The sequence below is a fragment of the Lissotriton vulgaris genome, chromosome 3_1 (genome assembly GCF_964263255.1).
Source record: "Lissotriton vulgaris chromosome 3_1, aLisVul1.2, whole genome shotgun sequence".
NCBI lineage: Eukaryota > Metazoa > Chordata > Amphibia > Caudata > Salamandridae > Lissotriton > Lissotriton vulgaris.
The window spans coordinates 216,208,989-216,225,393 of NC_141689.1; the positions used below are offsets into that span (position 1 = coordinate 216,208,989).

General features: G+C 45.9%; 1 protein-coding gene across 2 annotated transcripts in view; it reads left to right on the forward strand.

Annotated features, from left to right (window-relative positions):
- The window catches only part of PIK3C3 (phosphatidylinositol 3-kinase catalytic subunit type 3), a 682,135-nt gene that overhangs the window by 224,379 nt on the left and 441,351 nt on the right, over positions 1–16,405 (forward strand). The gene's annotated exons all lie outside the window — the stretch shown is intronic.

Below are 16,405 nucleotides of genomic sequence, written 5' to 3' on the forward strand. Positions count from 1 at the left end.
GTGCTTGCTAGGGTCGGATGGTGGTGGTCTGATGGTGACGGTAGGGTTTTGGTGGGGTTGGTGGTCATTAGGGTGGTGGTTAGGCAGGTTTTGATGTTTAGGGTGGGGGTAGTAGAGTGTTGGTGGTAGGGACATGGTAGGGTTAGGTGGTGGTGAAAGGGTGGTATTGGTAGGATGGTGATGTAGGGGGGGTTGAGTGCTGGTAGGAGGTAGTTGGGTGGCAGGTTGCTGATGATACATATACTCATGCTAGAGGGGGTGGTAGTGGAAGGGTAGTGTGGTATTGGTAGGGTGATGGTGGTTTGGGGTGGTTGGTTAGGTGGTGTTGCACATACTGACACAGGGGCACACAGGAAGAAGCAACAACAGGAGAACAAAAGAAAGAAACAAAGTACCTCAATCCCAGTGCAAGTAGCAGAAGGACACTAATCAAAAAGAAGAAATCAATACTTGGTCCATGCGCCACGAAAGGGAAAACAAACAAAGGTAAAGTGTAACAGGACGTGCTGACCACGCAGGAGCATCAAATATGAATGACAGTGAAGTCAACAAATGGTAAGCAATGGGCTGGCTCCATGTCCCTTTTAGGAAACAAGACCACTTGCAAGTGACAGCGCATGCACTGCCTCTGGTGAGACCTAAAAAGCAGGCAGAAGTGTGAAATTTCAGTGACTTTCACTAAGGGAGAAACGCTGCTGCCAAAAGTGTGCTTATTTCTCAGGGCTGGATTCAAACAGAGAGACTTAACAGACCAGTGGGGCCAACATGACAACTGGGTCTACCTCCACCCGCACAGGGGTGTCAGTACGCTGGTGCCATGGTTATTTTAATGGGGAAGATTACAGGTCCACACAAGAGCCTGAAACATTGCCACGGCTGCCAAATGGCCCTGTGTTTCTAGGGTGACCTCCGTACATACCTGACTTTCAGCCAACTGTACTTTGGATTCTGGGATTTTCTAGGTGGTAGGTAAAGAGAAAAAATCTAAAGCGCAGGCCCCATCATACAGGAATCATTTGGATGATAAGACACGGTTGTGAACTTAATTGCCTGTGGCTAGCTGGCTGACTGATTAACATGCCTGTATTTTCGGGGGCTCCCCTGGCCTGCTCATTCCCGAACACATCATCACCTGATCGTTGTTGCACTTAATGTGCATGTGATATTTTGTATTTCCGAAGGGATATCTAGGCACACCGGTCTTGATATATGATAATAGCTCACGAAGCGCTTTGCAAATTACGAAGCAGAAAGGGTCAGCACATCACGTCGGATGCATTGTGGAGATAACTATGGCCATCTGCGTGCAGGCTGTAGGATAAATCTGAATAATTTATAAGTGTTTACAAGTGTCTTGCATACCCAAGTATCTTTATGCTGACACATATCTAATTTATGCCTTTTGAGCTGTGCTGTCATGGAACTAATTGAGGCTTGAAGTGCCTATAAAATTTCCCAGACTGCTTTGAAATCGCAAACATCTGCTCCGTAAATTATCTCGAAACAATTGCAGATCAGATAATGAGTATGTGCATTGACAAAGCTCCCCATCCATCATGTTCTCATCCGCGGAGAAGGTTCGTAGAACGCAGAGCTCCAGCGACTTTATGTGGTCCGGCCTGCATGCAAGTGTAGTGCAGCCGCGTGCTTTCCTGTCTCCACGTGACAAAATGGCGACCTCTGCCCGCCCTGTAAAATGGAGGCCCGCTCCCTTCCTGCTGATCAGACCAAATGCACAGCTTATGGGATTCAGTACAACACCCGAGCGTTCTTGAACTAAACCCGCCGTTTAATTGGTTGATAATACCAAGTTCAATAAAAGAATGGCATTTCCACTTGTACATAGTTCAGAGATGACATTTCATTTCAGCTGCTTTTAAAACTGCAGTGAAATTGTGGCGCATGTTTGTCGCTTTGAAGCCTTAGTACGATTGTAATTTACTTTTTTACTTTAAAGCAGTGCTTTCAATGGAAAAAAATAAGTGCAGGTACTCATCAAATTGAGTTAGAGGTGTGGCTGGTGGGCGGGGCTAGAGGTAGGACATGATACAATGACACTACAATGACACTACTTCCATCTGTTGTGTTATTGCTATGTTTGGGTGTTAAACTGAAATGCAACCTATGCCCTGACAGTTTTAACAAGTATAAAATGACAAAATAATTAATACAATCAGCAAATGTTCTGCATTACACTGCATATGTTTTCTTTTGTTGCTGCATAATTTTATAAAACTTGCCGTATAATTACAGTCGCCCTGATTATTATCATTTATTTGCATTGGGCTCAAGTCAATACTCATATTCTCGTGTGCGCACCCACTCACACAAACCCGAGCACACATGTACATAAAAAATAGTCCGCACACTTTCTTTAAAAAAAAAGTTGTCGAGTTTCCACATTATCTCTATTCCTCTTTCTTTACACGTAAACGCGCACACAAGTCGTTGGCTTCCTTAAGTGCTTCTCTGAGTGGGTCGCCTGCATTCCAGGGTGTGCACCAATGCACACCATAGTGTAAATGTGATTACTGAGCAGTGTCTGAATGGTACAGACACTGCTCTGTCAAGCTCAGCATGAAGGTGACCTCTTCAACACCCACGCAAAACTGAGCTGCTGTTGAAGGGTTCAGCGGGGGCTCAACACAGGGCTCTGGGGGCACTTTACCTGTCAGAGTATCCGGGAGGCAGGCTCCACCCTGCCTCCGCAGAATTAGTAATAAACAGTACATCAGACATGAGAACCGGTACTCTCCTTGGCGGGGGTTGAAGTGCCGGTACTTGAAGGGATAGAAATAAGAAGTGCCGGTACTCAGTACCGGTGAGTACCGGCCCATTTAAAGCATTGTTTAAAGGTACATAGCACACACATTGATTCTGATGTTTCAGAGAATTTGTGAAAGTAGAAGAGCATGTACTGCATTTATAGTAAATGTGTAGCAGGCTTGACATAGCCTAGTGCTTTTGCACACACTTTAAGATCGCACCCAGCTCAGCACTATAGACTGAGGCGTCAGGGTAGTCTCTCATGTCTGGGGTAGGTTGAAACGCCAGAGTCTCCAAGCTCGAGCTGGAAACCTTCTGTTTGTAAGGCTTTCCGGCTCACCTTGGTGTTAAGTTAGTGATGCCCCTTTGCTAGTTGGAGGTGTGAACTGTGCTGATACTCTATAACAAAAATAAGAGAGGGACCCCTTAGTAATGTCAAGGGAAATGAGGTACTACTGCCAAGGCAAGAAGTAATTCCCTTGAGCCAATTTGGTACAAAATACAATAGTCAAACAAAAATATTAAAATATTCAATCTAACATTCAATGTATGATCATTACATTTTATTCAAAAATCAGTGTATATTCATTACTTAATATAAAGGCGATTAAAAACAAATCAAGTTAAACACATAATTAGAAATTGTTATATGAAAAATTCGGCTTTTTGATGTATTAGTAGTATTTGTAGGAAGGAAGAATTCGAAAATATTTTTTAATACAAGTGTTTAACTTGATGTGTTTTTAATCGCTATTATGTAATGAATATACAGCTGAATTTTTAACCACATAGCTGCGTCTGCTATTCCGCCGCAGTGCTAAGGGGCGGGGGGCCGCGCGGCGGGCGCATGCTGGTGATGGAACCGCTCCGTCACCAGCTGCGGTTGAGCTGTGCTTATGACGGAGCGGTTCATTCATGGCCCCGCCCGCTCATTAGAACGCGCCGCGCAGGCGCGAAATCAGCGCCGTGCAGGCGCGGTGGCCGGGCCATGACAGAACCGCTCCGTCATTAGCACAGCGCCACCGCGGCTGATGACGGAGCGGTTCCGTCATCAGCATGGATAGGGTTAATAAAATGTAATGATCATACATTGAAAGTTAGATTAAATATTTTAATATTTATGTTTGAATATTGTATTTTGTACCAATTTGGCTCAAGGGAATTACTTCATGCCCTGATACTCTATACTGCATAGCGCTGTACTCAGGGCACAAGTCCTAAAAAAAGGCAGTGGGGGGGGGACTACCCTAATTAATCAGTATGCAAGTGGCATCACTGAGCGTGACATCGCCGCATGTGAGGCGTGTGACATCACAGCGCATGACATCTCTGGAAGTGGCATCACAAGAAGTGACATCAGCTCTTAAGCCCTCACATATATGTTTAGCAGGTCTATCACGAGTACGTTCGAGCACATTTCGAGTATACTTGCAAACCCTCCTGATTTAAGCAGAAGATTCACATGTTTGTAATCTTCACATAAACAAATGTTACCTTTTGTCAGTGTAAAGCTTCCTCTACCCATAGTTCTTTAAAAGAAAAAATAGTGATATTTAAATTATTACAGAGGATCCTCGGGTATAGTAAGCGCTATATAAATGCTATATACTGGGAAAGATCAACACATCTGACATTCTTAAAGTTCATGCATATCTCCTAAACAGAGCCTGAACAAAGTGAAAAGCTGCCTCTCTTAAGTATGTGTGAAGTGCTAAGAAGGTGCGTATGTGTGAAGTGCTAAGAAGGTGAGAGCCTTTGCTTCCCCTCTGCTGCATTTGCTTCTAGGTGAGAGTCTTCTGACTGCTCCCAGCCAAGAGACTCGAACAAATGGAGGCCTGATGACCCCTCAGATTCAGCCTGTGTTATGGGCCCAGCAGGAGTCAGAAATGAGAGCCCCATTCCCGTAACCTGCACGTTGTTGCGGATCGAAAGCAGATATCAAGGTGCAGGCTCTGCTGTAAGTGTCCTGGTGTTTGGAAATTACACCAGGACAAATTCAGCATCTTTTTTAGTGGGGTCCAACTTCTTGGCAGGGTGGACGGCGTCCACCCTCTGAAAATAGTGGGTGGACGCCGTCCATTCGCGTGTACCCCAGACTCGTGCCCTGGCTGTACAGTGAGTTAGGAGGTATGGAGAGACTTCCTCTGAACATCTTATAGCTCATTGGGTATCAATGTACGTCTATATGTTCACTAACCTAACTGCTTATCTTACACGTGCTGTTGATAGTCAGACCATTGTTAGGTGGAGCCTACCAGACAGCGCAAGCTACCCTGTTGCAAAATACCAGTGGGGGCTTACCAAGAATGTGCAGGAGCTTGCAGCCATCCATTGCTTACCATTGGTTGGCTTTAGGCTTATCCATCTTTTTTTTGTTCCTCCCCTAGAGTATAGGCACTTAACCCTCTCTCTGATTGACTGCCTTATAACCTTCCACTGCCACGGGTAGGCAACTTTCTTTAAGTTTTTTTGCGGACGCACTCATAGAAGCGTTAATGTTTTCTAGCTTTTCTCCCATGTAAACTTCCTCTTCCTAATATCCGCCCCTCCATGCTCCATGATACGGTCTCCCTTGTGTTGCAAGCTCTCTCTTTTGTAGCCGCACATACGTGATGATTCTTGTCCGCGCACACATCTTTACGCATGCCTGTGCACGCCTTCAAAATCACGTGGACAATAGCTATCTCAAATCATATGCTAAATAAACTTCTGCACTATCTTGGCATTGACACTATTAAAACTGAGGGATGTGGTTAAAAACTAGAATTCTTCATTGACCTTAAACTGTGTTAAAACACTCCATTAATTTCTCTTTTTTAGAATGCATTTTCATAGCTTTTAAACGTACCTCATAAAAACAGGTATTGAAAAGATTGCTTGCATTTTATTTGTTCTGTTCACCCTTAGACTTCATCCACTCTACTGCCTAATCATTCCCTTTATTTAATTCCAAGATTAACTACAAGCAGTCAGTTTCATTTTTAACTATTATTATTATTACCCTTTATATGTTGAAAACTGACGTCTCAATACTGAGCTCAAAAACGTGGTCCACTGATGGTCAAGGATTGATATCGATTGAGGAGCCTTGTTTGTATTGCTTACCTTCATTTGCAACACTGAACTATTCTTTTCAAAGTCGTTTTCTGATCTCAAGTTTTATGAGTATCAGCACTGGTAGCTTTATCTTTTCTGGGTCAACTGTCTGATTCTGGAACACTCTTAGCCTCCATTTCTTGATATTGAAAAACATTTAGTATGGATCAGATCAACATATCCTGTTTTGCCATCAAAATAGTGGGGGGGCAGGAGAGTGTGTTAATTGGTGGGTTCAAGGTATCCTCACGGCATTAGTACCTGCCAGCCACTTCAGTGGTAGATCAGGCTTATAGGATAACCAGGAGTGGCTGGTAACATATACAAGCGGTGGGACAAGCGAAGTGCCCCACCGCATCCCAGAACATATTTACATAAAACAAGAATACAAAATCAAAGCACTCGCATGCATTACAATTACATTCAAAATAAAATAAAAGCACTTACCTGGACTGCGTCCCTTGAGTCCTTGCAGAGCGTGGCTCCAATGGGCACCAGTGTAAGAGGAAACTTCCCTAACCAATCTGGACGATGCTCTCATGCTGCATGAGAGCAGGGCCTGGATTGGATGGAGCAGGCTGGTTAGACACTCCTTTAGGCTCCTTAGGCCTGTGCTTGGTCTCCACCCAGCTGTCTAAGACAGTTGGGTGGAGACTGCAAAGTGTGCATGTCAGTTTGGACGGCTCGAGACAGCCGGCCAAACTGACTTGAGCACTTTTGCAGTGTCTGGCCAGCCAACACGCCCCTCCTTTATCTCAGCTCCTGGGCAGGCTGACGGCAGCAGCGCCCTTTGTGAATAATAAAATGGCGATGAAATTATTTCATTTCCATTTTATTGTTCAAATAGCTTTATCGCGCCTCGCAGCGGGTGGGGGCGACATCCCCTGCCCTCACGAAGAAACCGCCGCTGATGATAACATAATATGTCTATGGCATTGCTGCTGGAACTCCAAAACTCCACTATCTTCACATTGTAGATGACAAAAATGTTGACATATTTTAAAGTAGACCTGTATTACAAAGGACACATTTCATAACATACTTGCAGCAAGGCCTTTCCTTTTTATGTCTTGAACCCCTCCCTCCCCCCTCATTTATCTGCCTAAAATTAGACGCTGAAAGTACACCAGGACATATTTAACTTTCTAGGCACATTTAGATGGTAGCTGAATGGGCCCTACTATGTCTTGCAGCTGGGCCATGGTCATTTGGCCAGTGAAGAACAAGGTTGACTTGTTTTCGCAGCCAACATTTCTACCAGTCTGTTAGTTGTAGATGCACTAATCCTATTATTAGTGTGTGTCTAAAAAACACTTCCTGCGTAGTTTTGTTGGTTTGACAAACAGAAGGTGGCTGAAAATCACTCTTATGGCAAAGGTCAACTTGAAAACAATGCAGACCAATGTCACTTTGGATTGTTTTAGGTATGCAGATCTGTAGCCATTTCAAATTGTGTCTTTTTATTGTAGTGGGGTTTGGACTCCGGCATGGAAGTGGTTCCAAAGCATTGGGTCATGCTAGCTAATCCAGTAAAGGGTACTGAACCAGCGAGGGAGTAGAAAGTAACAGGGGTGATAAGTGTCTTCTGCAAAGTTTGTACTGGTGTTCTCACTCTGGTGTTCTGTCTGTGTCTATATTTGGTGCTGGGAGTTAATGGGGGAGCAGTAAGAGTGCATGTGGGCCTGGGAGGGCACCTGAAGCAAAGAGGGCTGGAAGCAGTCCTGCTAATCCACTATACTTCACTTGCTCCGTAGAAAAAAAAAGAACATCGACCATCTGCTATAACAAGCACTCTTGTTCACCAACCTTGGAAAAATGGCAGGCGTTTGGAGCTAGCGACTAACTATATACACAAACACTGCAGGCCTCCGTATTCCAGTCATACTCTGGTTAGTGCATGCTGGGATTCTTGGGTGCATGGGATGGTGTGCGCTTAATTCTGAGCAACGTTGGAGGGCTTGAGGTCTCCGTAGGGCACAAGCCAGGAAGGAAATGCTGCTATGCTATTTACAGTAAAGGAGTGCGAACCTGGCTGGGCGACTGGTGGCAGCCTCAGTCAAGCCGCACATGAACCAGAAAAGGGGAACTTAAATGCAGTACAACAGTCTGGAAGGATATCCAGCTTCCAGTTCACGCTGTGGGTGCAATCAATTTGACTATCCCATGGGTCTTTTCCAAAATGGATGGACTTTCCTCCCAGGTACATGGGTATGAAATTCTCCTTGGGCTGTCCTTGGCAAGTGGCACAGGTTGTTACACATGTAAGTGAGCAGATGCACATGCCAGACAGTGAAAACTGGTGAATCCCAGCTTTTCCAAGTGAAAAAGTAGTATACTTTCATGTGCAATTTTACTAGATTTCTATCCTCCTAGTGAACATTGTCTTCTAGACTGCAGCATGTGGAACGCTACAAGCTTGCAAGTGAACAGTTCAGCCAAAGTTGTTACTTCTCCGTTAACAGGAGCACAATGCCCCTTTTCGAGGTGGCTTCCAGTAATGATAGTCCGTACCCAGGGAGAAGGCAGGCATCCATGTACCATGAGATGAACGCTCACCTCCGAGTGCTTCCTCCCACAGCATGCTGTGTTCTGGATGACTGTCTTGTTGTAACAGCCGGTTAGGGCCTCCTGTCCTGTTTCTTTTCCCTGTGGATGATTTTCCTGTTTTGAGGCTACCCTGGTTCTCGGCTTCCCTCAGATTAGTGGCCTAGGTAGGTCTTTGGCCTGCCCAGGGAGCTACCTTGATATGTGAAGAGGTAATTTTTTGGTAACTCGAGCTGCACCACTGTTAAGGTTGTCCGTAACTAGATCCATAGACTAACCTTGGGCCTTCGTGTGCCCCTTCCTCGTGGCGGAGAGGGATAGTGATGGGTGCAGACATTGGTCCCAGTCTCGCCTGACCTGCTCAAGGCCATGAGCAATCTGGATGGCTATCTGTGGGTTTCTCAAGATGTATTGGAGAGGTGCTGTCCGCCAGAACTAGCTGGAGAGATAGAGTATCCTCATTTGAGAAATACTCCTGTGAAATCCCTAATGCTATGGACATAGGGTCTCACTTATGGTCAGGCAGGCTGCCTGCTAACCTGACAAGTCAGCCAAAGCACTGACCTCTACTTTCTGGCAGAGTACTTCTGGTAAACAAAAAAGTTAGCCCTGACACACTGGAAGTATTTCCCCCTGTGCATGCCGGTGCATTTGTATTGTTTTCTGTTCAGGACTTCAAAACGCAAAAAATGCATGTTGGAGGGACTGTCTATATTTGTGCATCCTGCCTTGTGGTCGATTGGCCACCGATCAAAGGTTTCCGACAGTGAGGCATACATCTGCCACTTCCCACACCTCCAAAGGCTATTTCTGTAACATTCCTTTACCCTATTAATTGTAGTTCACAGGTTGTTTTTGCTTTGGAGTTTTGTGGTTTGGACCTGTGCTGTGACCTGGGACCCTGCTCATAGACTCACTCACTGCTGTGCTCTCTGTAAAATGGATCTGAGCTGCACCTCCGCCAGCCGCTGTGTACAGCTGGGTAATGGGCTCTAAGTAACTATATTTATTTATTTATTTATCACTGTGGCATATTGAACAACAGTCTATATTATGATTACATTGGGTACAGAGAGGAACTGCACCATTCCTCTCAGTGAAAGTGTATCTTTGAAATCAGCTAGGTTCTAACCCATGAAAAACGCCATATTCTTCGTTTTTCTAAATGTGCGGTGCTTAGACATCTGTTGTGGTGTGGGACCTTCTTTCCCACTATAAGCTCTATGATAAAATAGTTTGAGCTGTAACTTCTAGTTACCACCTTTTATAATAGGGGAGCTGCTGTGATGCTTGAGGAAGATGTTCTCTGCATGTTGTGTGTAAACACCTGTGTGCACATATGTGGAGGCAAGGCAAGGAGCAAGTGATGCTTTTGCAGTTAGGGGCCAGATTACGTTTATATGATTGTGTGATTGGAGCCTACAAGGAAACACACCCTCCTATTGTGGATATAGGGGAACAAGTGTAATGATTTGTGCTGTGCATTATATGGTTACGTTGTATTTTATTGTTATCTGCAGACTCGCTTATGTTACAGAAGTCAGAGTCACCGGCTTGCACCCAAATTAATTTATTTGGATTCCAAATAAGAGGTATTTTGGGCATTTATGGATTCTATCACATACTGCAGCACTACAGGCACAGAGACACCTGACAAGAGATGGGAGGTCTATGTGGTTGGTGAGTGCAGTCAAAGGGATTGGGCTACCATGAAGGACTTGCGGGGTTCAAATGTGAAAGACTACAGGTTGGAAGACCACCAGGGCTCGGCAGAAGGCAAATCCAAGGCCTGTGCAGACAAGTTGCTTTATTGCCATGGGAGTGGTGCCAGACGCTGTGAGAGGGTGTAAATAAAATCCTTGAACATCTGAGGGCAGGAGGCCCCAAGCTGCTGTTCCCAGTCCCTGGAGCCCAAACCAGAAGAAAATGACAGAAAACCATATTAGAAACTGTCAAGGGAGGACAAGGTGATAAGCATTTACATCGGCCGCTTGTTTACAGATTGTTATGAAGTTTAATGTGTGGCCTGGGCTTGTGGGCACCCACTGTCGTTGAAACCCTGAGCATGATCGTTTGTTTCTTTTTGACTAGGTGCCTTTGGTAACTGTAAGAAAGTAGGATCTGTTTTCATGACTACCCCAACTTTTTGCCTTGTGTCAGTATGTTTGGACTGTAGTTTGCCGGGATCCTGTTAACCAGGGCCCCAGCATCCGTGCTCTCTCTCCCAAAGTGGCTATGGTAAGTAATTTTGTACCTCCACAATTGGATACGGGTGTAAGCTTATAAGTCCCTAGTATATAATATATAAGGTACCCAGGGATAGGTACACCAGGGGTCTCCCATGGGCTGCAGCATGCATTGTGAAACCTATGGGAGTCCACTTAAACTCAGACTACAGGCCTGCCATCACAGCCTGTGTGAGGTGGTGCTTGCACCTCTCACGTCAGATAGAAATGTCCTTGTATCTGAAGTCACTACACTTAAAACCCATGAGTCAACCCGATAGTAGGTTCTTCAGTTCTGAGGGTAAAGTGCTTGGTTATAATTGTGAGGGTGTCCCTGCATGAGTAGGAAACCCCTACAAACCCCAGAGTCGATTCTCCGGGCTTGGTAAGGGCGGTCAGCAATTTTAAGACATATAGTTGACATCAGTCACTACGAGATGTCTAACTATTAATGGCTGCACCGAACCTGGTCATGTTTGGTATCAAACATGTTAGAATCATACCCCAACGCTGATTCCCGTGTTGGGGGTATGATCCATGCACTGGAGGGCCCTTTAGGGGAGCCCCCTGAACTCCTGGTTAGAGCCTTTCAGGGTCTGCCAACAAGCTAGTGCTGCTGACAACCACACCAGTACCACCAGATTGCAGTGAATGGCACATTTGGTGCCCTCCTTGCATACTCTGGTTTGAGCCAGTTCAGTTCCTGCTCTGGCGTGAAACTGGACAAAGGATAGGGGAGTATGTCCTGCCCCTCCTCTGGGAGGGAACCCTAAGTCATTCCAACCCTTTCTTTGGGTATTTAAGGGTTCCCTGTGGGTGGGTCCTCAGATTCGTCGTGGAACAAGACTCACCTCCAAAACCAAGACACTCTTTAATCGTCTGGACGCTTGAACTTCATTGGACTTTGACTGGAACTGAGACTGCACCAAGGAAGACTCCTGCTGCTCCTAGTCTAGCTGTTCTTCATGTTTTCTGCCACATCTGTGTCTGTGCTTCACTCAAGTTCTCCAGAAGCCGGCACTGCAATGAAGCTGACTAGTCTACTGCTCCTGTCTTCCTACGGACTTCCAGAGGCCCAGCAACAGAGGTGGTGTTTCTGCAGCTCTCCAGAGGCCTGACCTGTCATCCCTGCTATCAGTATCCCTCGCCAGAGCCGCTGGGAACGAACCCCTGTGCACTGTGTCAACTTGCCGTTGCCAAGGCTTGTTGACTCTGCACTCCTGAGATCTTCGGGCTACAAGAAGCTTTAGCCTCCAGTACCTCATCCCTCGTCGGTCAGCGTCCTTACTGCATCCCTTGCACCATGGCCTCCATCTTTGGTGAGCTGCGTCAGGTCCTCTCTTGCAACTCCTGTGCCTTCAGCCTGTGGGTCCTCTCGAGAGTCCGCTCCTGCTTTGGCGGGCTCCCCTGTTTTCTCAAGGCCTGCTATGACTCTCCTTCACCTGGTGAGTCTCTTGGACCTTGCTGATCCCAGCCATTGCATCTTTTTGTCTCCCATGCCAGTTGCGCCTACCAAGGCTTGTTGGTGCTCCGACCAGACACTGACCACCTAGACACTGACATCTGCCGTGGGACAGCTCATGGTCTTCCTCCTCATCGCCTGGTCCCCCCAGCTGCAGCGTAAAGGTCCTCGTCAACTCTCCTGAGCTCCCTGCAAAGGGTGGGCATTGTGCCTCTGTGCCTCCTGGTCACCTCTGACTAGCATAGACTCTTATCTCCTATGCTTGCATGTTATCCTCTTCAAGAATCCACCCTTAGATTCCACCAAACATCTTCAGAGACCTCTCCAGAAGTCTTTCTTCCCTAGTCATCATTTGTCTTCTACGGGAGGCTCCGATGTCACCTTACCCCTATGCACCGGCTTCCCTGGTGCAGGTAACCTGGTTGCTGGGGCATCCTCGGGTGGGCGGCTCTACAACATTCTGTCCTCCAAAGGGTTTCTTCGGGGTTCTCTGGGAAGGGTCCTTCTTTAAAACTGTGACTGCAACTTCCCTATTGACTTCCATTGTGCATGCGGCTATCTTTCCACTCTGCACACAGCCTCCATAGGGTTCCTGGTTACTTACCTCGGGTGGTTCCTTGTTCTCCCAACTCCTCTGAGTCCTTTGGTCCAATACAGTTCTTCCTTGCAGTTCGCATTCCACTTCTTTAGTATACGGTTTGGTCTCCCCCTGGAGACCAGTGTATATTTGTGCTACTTACCTAATTTCTCTTAAGTATTTTCATGTCTATTGGTGCTATCTCCGGCTAGGTGATATACCAATGTGTTAGTGATTCTGTTGTGCAATAAATAGACTTCTTTTAATACACACTGTGTGGTTCTTTTTCATCTACTGTACCCCGTTGATTAAATGTAGTAAAATAAGCTGCTTTACACCAGTTTAGTATAAACCTGAAGTCGGCTCTCCGCAGCTATTACTTTGAGAGTCAAAGGTTATCAAAGACTACTAAAATCACCGTAAGGGTTGCCTGGATTAGTGTAAGGTGCATCACTCCCTTAAGTGTGCACCTTATACTAAGCCAGCCTTCTATAGTAACCAATGTGCAAGGCCACTCTTTTTCACAGTGTTATCCTTTTAGAAGTGGTGGCTACCAGAAGGGAGTTGCCCCTGTGCCCAGGCAGCACATTGGCCCCAGCACCTGAGTGAGTGGGTCCTCCAGGGCACCAGAGCCAACCACTTTCCGGCTTCTCAATCTGCTGAGGATGAAGGCACGGGGAAGGAAACCGACAACAGCTGGCTTCCCCATCTCACACTTGGGAGGAGAGTGTCTGGCTGCATGGGACCTATATGAGCCACACAGCTGGACAGAGCTCACTGCAAGGCCCTCATGTGCTGCGAGAGGGCAAGATAGAGCTGTGCGCTGTGTGTCCTGCGGAGGCTAAAAAGGAAGAAGTAGAACCATTTTGGATTCAGGCGTATTAAAGGGCAGTGGCGTGCATCTCTTTGATTTTACCATAGAAAGCATTTTATTATGTTGCTATGTAGCCTATAAGCAAACAATACTAGGTCTGACTATGGTTAACTTGTTTGTAGGTGACTTATTGCTAATACTGATTGCTTGTTAGACTAGCAAGGTGTGTACCTAATGTCTCCACAAGCAAACTGTGGAACAGGTTTCTCCAACGAGCAGCTTGTGGGCTACTGATAGTTTTCCAGCTGCCTGTAAGTACAGCCCAGCATACTAAATTAGAATGTTTTACTTGGTTGGATTAATATATGTATACCAAAATTAAAAAGTTTGTATTCAAGATAAAAGTGTGTGTATTTTCAGAGCTCATAATTTACAACCTATATTTACCACTGGTATTAGGGTGGTACCAGGGCAATTACAGCTATGGCTGTTACTGTATTACCCATGTAGAGGCAGTTCAAATTTTTGTTTTACTGTACTGCTGCAACCCTGTACTGAGGTGATCACTTCTGGTAATCTTGCATAGGGTGACCACTAATATAGTCAGTGCTTAATTTGTGAAAAAAGATGTGCAGGGCCATCCTGCTTAAGAAACTGCAGGTGGTCCAGAATGTTGCGGCCAGACTTTTGCTCAACCTTCCCAAGCGGGCAAATATCAGCTCTCATCTACATGATCTGCAATGGCTACCAGTGGGTGAGAGGGTGAGGTACATGACCCTTGTAACCGCGCACTCTGGTTATATGGTCATGGCCTGGCCTACCTTCAATCCACATTGGGTTTCTAGTCTCCTGCCAGGCAGCTTCACTTTTCTAACAAACTCCTGGTGATTATTCCGAAAGGCCCGCAAACAGAGGTCCGGTGGTAGCTCCCTGTCCCATCTGGGTGCTTTGGCTTGGACCAACTTCCAGTGGAGCTTCGCGCTGTCCGTTCCCCGAGTATCTTTAGGAAGAAATTGAAGACATTCCTTTTTAGATAAGCTCGTCTGAAGCTGTCAGTCTACCTCCTAAGCACTCGCCGGGACACTCCTCTGAGTAGTAGTGCGTGCTATAAATGCCCATAGCATAGCATAACATAACTTGTCAGAAGGCCACTGCAGCTTGCACCTCTCATTACCCCTGTCAGCGCTGCCAATAACTGTACAAACACAATTACTAATAATTACACTCCTTCAAGTGGGGCAAATTAGACTGTTCCGACCAAAGTTATAAAAAAAGACTTGGAGGCAGGTATTAGGCATTTTTAAGGAATATTGAACTGACAAATGGATATTGTTGTGCTCGTCTCTAAATTATCTAAACAGTGCCACCATGTGGCAGACCATCATAGGCGCTGGTGTTGACAATTACGTCCCGGGCCGAGCACCGGAAACCACTGGCTCAAATTAAGCACTGAATGCAGTCTTGTCTGATGTGGCCACTGTTACAACACTAATAATATTAATAGCTCGGGAGGATTTCCAATGAACATAAATAGATGTTATTGAAAACGTTGGAGACCCCTGCTTTAGATTAACTCCTTCCGTGCTAGTGACGGAACCACTCCGTCACGAGCCACGGGCGCGCTGTGCTCATGACGGAGTGGTTCCGTCACGCTGCGGCCGCTCCGCCCACGCGGCACTGATTCCCTGCCTGTGTGGGCGAATTAGTGAGTGGGCGGGGCCGTGACGGAACCACTCTGTCATAAGCACAGCGCGCACGAGGTTCGTGAGGGAGTGGTTCCGTCACAAGCATGGCGGCGCCGCGCCAATCCGCCCTCCTCCCCAGACCCGCAGCGGAATTACCACTGCGGCCAAGGGGTTAATGCCATACACTGTTTTGGGTTTTCTGGAATTCTACTCAGTCTTTTTTGGCGGAGAGCTTTCAGTCTTGTTAATATTTAGGTCATCGTCAAAAACGCTGGTAAGTTGCTATGTTAATTGTGAAATGTGATGCCAAAGGCAGTAAGTCTTCCTTTTTTCAGTTGTTAATGCTCTGATAAAGCCAATCGGTCTAACCATTGCATTATGAACAGCCATATGTCTTGCAAAAGGCCTGTTTAGAAGGACCAATGGTTTTAAAGGTTAGGGCCTGTGGTGCACAACTTGTCACATGGTTCAGCACAGATAACGGAACACACTAGATTTACATGGTTCGTATTTGCAATATAAATGAAAGTCCAATAGTTGAGGTATAGGTTATGTAAGATCGTTTATTAAGAAGTTAAGATCAAGAGTCCCACATGAGCAGCCTTCCTGCTGCTCAGCCCATACTCCAACTGACTCACCATGCGCCAACATTCCACTTCACACTCACACTGGCTGAGCAGCATGGATAACTGTTGTCCATTTTCTATCTATGTAAGTAACATAATTTGCACCCTGGTTATTCTAAGAGGAGTCGTTTGAAGAATTTTCAATGTGTAATTTTACTTGAAAACGTGTAAATATTTGTCGTTTTGAATGTAGTGTTCAATTATTTTGCATTTAAGTGCCTTTCCTTTATAAAGCAGAGCATTGAGCATTGATTCACATTGTGTTATTGCATACATTTCTGAGTTCTGAATTTCTAGCCTACTGTTCTCCCTGAGTCAGCCTTAGACTGACTCAGGGAGAACTGAGTCAGACTGCACTGCCTCGGTGCCATGAGAGTCAAGTGCTAAAGGTGGTACTTGGTCCCCCGTTTGAAGGTCTAGATTAGAATGTAGAAGCCGTGAAGGGCTCCATTTGACACAGTTGTGGCCCTTTAATTTTTTGACTGCCCTGGGCTCTCCACACTAGATATCTGTGTCTTAATGTACCATTGTGTCACTCATGGCACGATCATGCATTTGTTGAAGTGTTGCTCAATGTACACTGAAGACGACTTAAGTTTAGTATATAACT